This window comes from Nycticebus coucang, chromosome 7 (genome assembly GCF_027406575.1).
Source record: "Nycticebus coucang isolate mNycCou1 chromosome 7, mNycCou1.pri, whole genome shotgun sequence".
In the NCBI taxonomy this organism is placed as follows: Eukaryota; Metazoa; Chordata; class Mammalia; order Primates; family Lorisidae; genus Nycticebus; species Nycticebus coucang.
In genome coordinates, this window is record NC_069786.1 from 128499768 (window position 1) to 128506267 (window position 6500).

Here is a 6500-nt window from a genome sequence, read left to right on the forward strand (position 1 = left end):
GGGTAGGTTGGGGTCCAGGGGAGCTCTGAGGCAGGACTGAACTGTCCCAGGATGAGGTAGCAAGGGCAGTGGCCTGGTGAAGGCAGGTTAGGGATAAGAGTCTCTTGACCCAGGGACAGTACAGACCCCAGGGAACCAGGGATTGAGGGACCACCGCAGGAGGAACAGGAATCCCATGGAAGCTTGGTGGGGTGGGGGGTCTGGCCAGGAGCCAGGCCAAGATGGGGCTGCTATACAGAGGCCTCCTGCACAGGGTCATCTTCAGGTGCAGCCTCACACTGTAATCCCTGGAATAATCCAGTTACAGATGCATCGGGGTGAGCCAACTTCTATCAAGGGCCTGCTTAGAAATGATCCCTTGGGGCTGCCGTGACCTGCCTTGGCGCAGGGAACGGAAAGCCTGAAGGGGCAAGACGAGTTTAGTTCGTCATGGGCCTGTTTGGAAAAACCCAGGAGAAGCCTCCCAACGAGCTGGTCAATGAATGGTCATTGAAGATACGAAAGGAAATGAGAGTTGTTGACAGGCAAATAAGAGATATCCAAAGAGAAGAAGAAAAAGTGAAACGATCTGTGAAAGATGCTGCCAAGAAGGGCCAGAAGGATGTCTGTGTAGTTTTGGCCAAGGAGATGATCAGGTCAAGGAAGGCTGTGAGCAAACTATGCATCCAAAGCGCACATGAACTCGGTGCTTATGGGTATGAAGAATCAACTTGCGGTTCTGCGAGTGGCTGGCTCCCTGCAGAAGAGCACAGAAGTGATGAAGGCTATGCAAAGTCTTGTGAAGATCCCAGAAATCCAGGCCACCATGTGGGAACTATCTAAAGAGATGATGAAGGCTGGGATCATAGAGGAGATGTTAGAGGACACTTTTGAAAGCATGGATGATCAGGAAGAAATGGAGGATGCAGCAGAGACGGAGATTGACAAAATTCTGTTTGAAATTACAGCAGGGGCATTGAGCAAGGCAGCCAGTAAAGTGACTGATGCCCTTCCAGAGACTGTACCTGTAGGAGCAATGGCTGCCTCAGAGGATGAGGAGGAAGAAGAGGCTCTGGAGGCCATGCAGTCCTGGCTGGCCACACTCCGCAGCTAGGGGGCCAGCTGGGCCCTTGAGCTTTCCTCATGGCTCACATGGTAGGTGTGCACACACTCCTCTGAAGAGTCACCATCATGTACCTCTTGCACTACAGCTCTGTCATGAGGCATTGCATTTTGGAGAAAGTTCTCTGCATTATCTCTTCATTATCTGCAGAAGTTTTGGGACCTCAAAGGGATTCTTCCTTGGAAGGTGGTGTAATTAAATGGATCATTTTCAGGAGCATAAACAGAAGTATCTTAATGGAGGGAGGGTAAAGAAATCCATCGTTTCATGAAGCACTTCTGGAGAGAGACGATTGCCTGAATGTTGAGGACTTTACATTTTTTTGTCTGTAAAACACTATATAAATGGATTTTAATAAATTTCTGCTTTAACACTTGAAAAAAAAAAAAAAGAAATGATCCCTTGGGGAACCCACCCTACCAGACATTCAGGTCTGCTTAAGGGTTGCAATAATGGAAAAATGACACACTGGCCCAGATAAGTAGGGCCGTTGTAGGGGTCTGAGTTCACCACCAGGACCTCAGGTGGTTATGAAGTCAAAAGCTGGGCTATCCACCAAGGTCACTGTCTCCATCCCAAGTGACCACAAGAACTACAGAGACTTGCCTCACAGTGGGGAGGCAGTGTGTCCCCATGTCCCTTCCTCATACGTAGAGCACCAGAGCCTGCAGCAGGCCTGGGAATGGGAGGGGTGTCTCCAGGGATACTGTCCCTCCCATGAGTCATGGCCAAATATAGTTCCCCAGACATGCTGGTAACAGCCACATTGTGCCTGCTTGGGGCGGCGGGGTTGGGGGAGGCAGGAGACAACTCCAGGGGCCTGGGATCCCGCCCTTTACCCCTTCCTTGCCAGGGCTGGAGTCCGTTAGAACTTTCCATCTCAGGGACACTTCTGCAAACACCCGGGCAAGTTGGGGGAGGAGTCTGGAGACCCTCTCCTAGGGAAACATGGGGAGCTGAGCTGCAGGGGACAAAGAACAAGGTAGGGCTTTTCCTTTCTGCCATGTCCACATAGGAGAATATGTGAGACAGGGGCCTTGCTTCCCTGATGACCCAAGGTGAGTCCTGACATCCCCAGCAGCACCCCAGGGGGCAACCAATAAAGGAACTCAAAGCTACCACATAAGGAAATGTTTGTGCTTTGGGGATCAGAACAGCCTTTGGACAGAGCCTCATTCCCTTCATCTTTTTTTTTTTTTTGCAGTTTTTGGCCGGGGCTGGGCTTGAACCCGCCACGCCACCTGGGACTCTCCCCACCCTTCAGTAGGAAGGCAGTTGAGAGAGAGAAAGGCCATGTAGGCCTATCTGGGGCGGGGGGGTCTCCTGCAGTGCGGCCTGGCTTGGCCAGAGTCAGAGGAAACCTCTCCCACACTCTTGGGCAGGGGACTGCCTCCATCCCAGGGAAGGACATTATCTGGGAACAATTGCAATCCTGGCTTTGAGATCTCAGAGCTACCACATCCGGGAGACTAGGAACTGGATCTCAGGGTAGCCTGGAAGATCACTTCCCTGGAGAAATCCCACCCACTCAGCAGTGGCTCCTGAGCACACTCAGCCCTGCAGGTCCCTCCGTGGAGCCCAGAGCTGTCTCATTTACCCATGTGAGAAGGAAACAGCTCTCTCCCCTGCCACTGCTCAGAGGGGAAACATTTTTTTATTTTTATTTTTTTGAGACAGAGTCTCAAGCTGTCGCCCTGGGTAGAGTGCCATAGTGTCAATAGCTCACAGCAACCTCCAATTCTTAGGCTTAAGCAAATCTCTTGCCTTAGCATCCCAAGTAATTGGGACCACAGGTGCCCACCACAATGCCGGGCCATTTTTTGGTTGTAGTTGTCACTGTTGTTTGGCAGGCCCAGGCTGGGTTCAAACCCGCCAGCTCTCATGTATGTGGTTGACACCCTAGCTACTAAGTTACAGGTGCAGAGCCCAGAGGGGAAACATTTTATAACCTGCCTCTGGTGAGCAAGGCCAGCCTTCCTGGGCTGCATTCTTTCTGGAGTTGTCCAGTAATTATGTACACAACGCACAGGCCCTAAATAAGCCCACAGACCCCTGCGGAAGGTGGCAGGTACAAGGAAGCATTTATTCTTCTGCGGTCTCATTTCCTGAAGGAGCCCTTTTTTTTTTTGAGACAGTCTCCAGCCGTCTCCCTGGGTAGAGTGCCCCATGTCACAGCTCACAGCAACCTCCAACTCCTGGGCTTAAGCAATTCTCTTGCCTCAGCCTCTCAAGTAGCTGGGACTACAGGCGTCACCACAATGCTCGGCTATTTTTGTTGTTGTTGCAGTTGTCGTTGTTTAGCAGGCCCGATTTGATTGAACCCACCAGGCTCGATGTCAGAAGCCACTGAAGGTGGTATCTTCTAAGGCAGGTGTCCTCAAACATTTTAAACAGGGAGACAATTCACTGTCCCTCAGACAGTCAGAGGGCTGGACTATAGTTAAAAAAACAAAACTATGAACAAATTCCTATGCACACTGCACATATCTTATTTTGAAGTAAAAAACAAAATGGGAACAAATACAATTCACACCACTTAATGTGGCCCGCAGGCCGCAGTATGAGGACACCTAAGTCTCTGTTGTTTACTCCCCAGGGCCACACAAAATCCTTACAGGTGTTTCCTGGGCACAGAATCCAAGCCCAGCAAAGCACTCAGCACTCAGAGGGGGGCAGTTCTCACCCCTGCTTAGGGGCAGGGAGGGCAGTTGCACCTGGAGCACTGAGCTGCAGGGAGGGTCCTTGAGGGAAGATGACATCACCCAGGTTCTGGGGCCTTTTGGGAAAAGTATGAAAATCTGCCAGCTCAGCAGGAGAGTGAGACCATTTCACCTATTTCCAGTTTACGCAGACTTTACTTAGCTCAGATCTCAGGCTTGGTCTCCTGGGGGCTCCAGCCTTTGACAAGCCTAGTGGATTCAAGTGGCACAACCTGCTCTGATGCCTGAGTGACACCAAAACAACCCTGCCTCCCAGGCCGTCAGAGATCCCCAGGCCTGGTGCAGAGGGCATCCCCTGTGCCCACAGCCCATGAGCAGAATCCCAGCTGATGCACTTGGAGTATAATCAGTTTCCCTGACCCTCAGCAGCATGTGCTTGGGACCTTGCCCAGGCTTGGGGGAGGGAGGCAGTGCCTGGCAAAGTTAGTCATCTGTGTGGGGGGGAGAGGCAACCATCTAGTCTCCATTCATTTAACTGACGATGCCTGGGGGCGTGTATACACTTTTAGCATCACCAAATCAAGTGTGAACAAGCTATTTGTCTGCTTTTAGACCCTGATGTCCTGCAACTTGGGTCTATAAGAGACAGCACCTGTGTCCTGCAACTTGGGTCTTAGAGACAGCACCTGTGTTCTACCTGCTCTATTACTGGCCTGAACACAGCCTAACACAGACCATGTGCTCAGAAAGCATTTTTTGGGAGACAGAAAAAAAAACCTTGCATTTCACATCAAAGGAAGATCTGGCCTAAGTCTCAAACCCGGCCCCCGGCCAAGTGGGCCATGCTCCCCCCTGAAACATGTTCAAATGGGGTCTGGGTTCCATGACATGTTGAAGGGCTGTGGAGAGGCTCTCAACAGGAGAGGTGGAGGTATTTGACAAGACATGGATTTTCATGAGCATAACACTAGAATATCCATGACCATGAGAAAGGCACATGGATGAGGAGGCTCTCTGAAAGAAGGAAAGGGGGGCCACACAGGGGCTTCGGTAGTTATTCCAGCTCTAATGCACCTGTCCTGTTTACTGGATCCTCCTCTGAGCCAGCCTGTCCTCTTCAGGCCCCATCTCCCAGCAACCCACGGCCAGAGGCAATGCAGGGCTGGAGATTGAAATCTGGATCCCTGTTGTGGGGAGAGGCAGGACCTCAGTATGGAAGGCAGAGGAGTTTGCCCCACAAACTTGGTCTACTCCCCACAGACCTACTCTCCCTCATACTCTCCCCTACCCCGTGCTTGGAGCCCCTATCCTCTCGATCCCCAGGCTGTAAAATGCCTGTGAAAGCACACGCAGTGAAATAAGATGGCCTCAGGCAGGCTAGGGCAGACATGACACAGCTAGGCTGGTGTGGTCGTTTAGGTCCTGCCTGATCTTACCCTGTCTCCCACTCTTACTGTTTTGTAAATTTAGCTTCTACCCTAAAGAAGTGGGAGTAGTTTAGATGGATTGATTCAGGAGAGTAACTTTTTTTGTTTTTAAACATTAACTTGTTTCAACATGTATTTGAAATGAATCAGTTAAATTTCGTATTTTTTGCTGAAATTGCTTTCCATGAATCATTCAAAAAACATGACCCTTAGGAGAAGAGGAGTAATTTTCTCTTGCTTTTCCACGTTTTAAATTCTAATTTTTGCTTCTATAACCCACGCTTATCTTAGTTTTAAGGTTTTTCAAATTTAAAAAACAAGTCCAGGGTGGTGCCTGTGGCTCAGTTTGTAAGGCGCCGGGCCCCATATACCGAGGGTGGCGGGTTCAAACCCGGCCCCGGCCAAACTGCAACCAAAAAAAATAGCCGGGCATTGTGGCGGGCGCCTGTAGTCCTAGCTACTCTGGAGGGTGAGGCAAGAGAATCGCTTAAGCCCAGGAGTTGGAGGTTGCTGTGAGCTGTGTGAGGCCACGGCACTCTACCGAGGGCCATAAAGTGAGACTCTGTCTCTACAAAAAAAAAAAAAAAGTCCATGTAGATTCTTATTCTGTGATAACTTGTACAGAAAGAAATTAGTCCTCTACCATTAACAAATATTTGACATTAAAAGGACAGTTTACTTTCTAAAATTTCAAACTTTTTTTTTTTTTTTTTGGAGACAGAATTGCCCTTCTTAGAGTGTTGTGACATCATAGCTCACAGCAACCTCAAATTCTTGGGCTCAAGTGATCCTCATGCCTCAGCCTCTTGAGTAGCTGGGACTACAGGTGCTCACCACACGCCCAACTATTTTTTTTTTTTTTGTAGAGACAAGAGTCTCACCGTACCGCCCTCAGGTAAAGTGCCGTGGCATCACAGCAACCTCTAACTCTCGGGGTTACGCGATTCTCCTGCCTCAGCCTCCCGAGCAGCTGGGACTACAGGCGCCCCCCACGACGCCCGGCTAACGCCCAACTATTTTTAGAGATAAGGTTTCTAGGAAAGTAACTTTTGAATTGGAATGTTGTAACAGGTCCATGAGTTATGCTGATTATTTGGAATTGAGGTTGCTATGGTCTTTGCTTTGAACTTTTTTTTTTTTTTTGTAGAGCTAGAGTCTCACTTTAAGGCCCTCAGTAGAGTACGTGGCATCACACAGCTCACAGCAACCTCCACCTCTTGGGCCTACGTGATTCTCTTGCCTCAGCCTCCTGAGCAGCTGGAACTACAGGCACCCGCCACAACGCCCGGCTATTTTTTTGTTGCAATTTGG

General features: G+C 49.9%; 1 pseudogene; it reads left to right on the plus strand.

Annotated features, from left to right (window-relative positions):
* The first annotated feature begins 336 nt into the window (after positions 1–336).
* On the plus strand, positions 337–1476 carry LOC128590766 (charged multivesicular body protein 3-like; annotated as a pseudogene).
* Positions 1477–6500: the final 5024 nt, after the last annotated feature.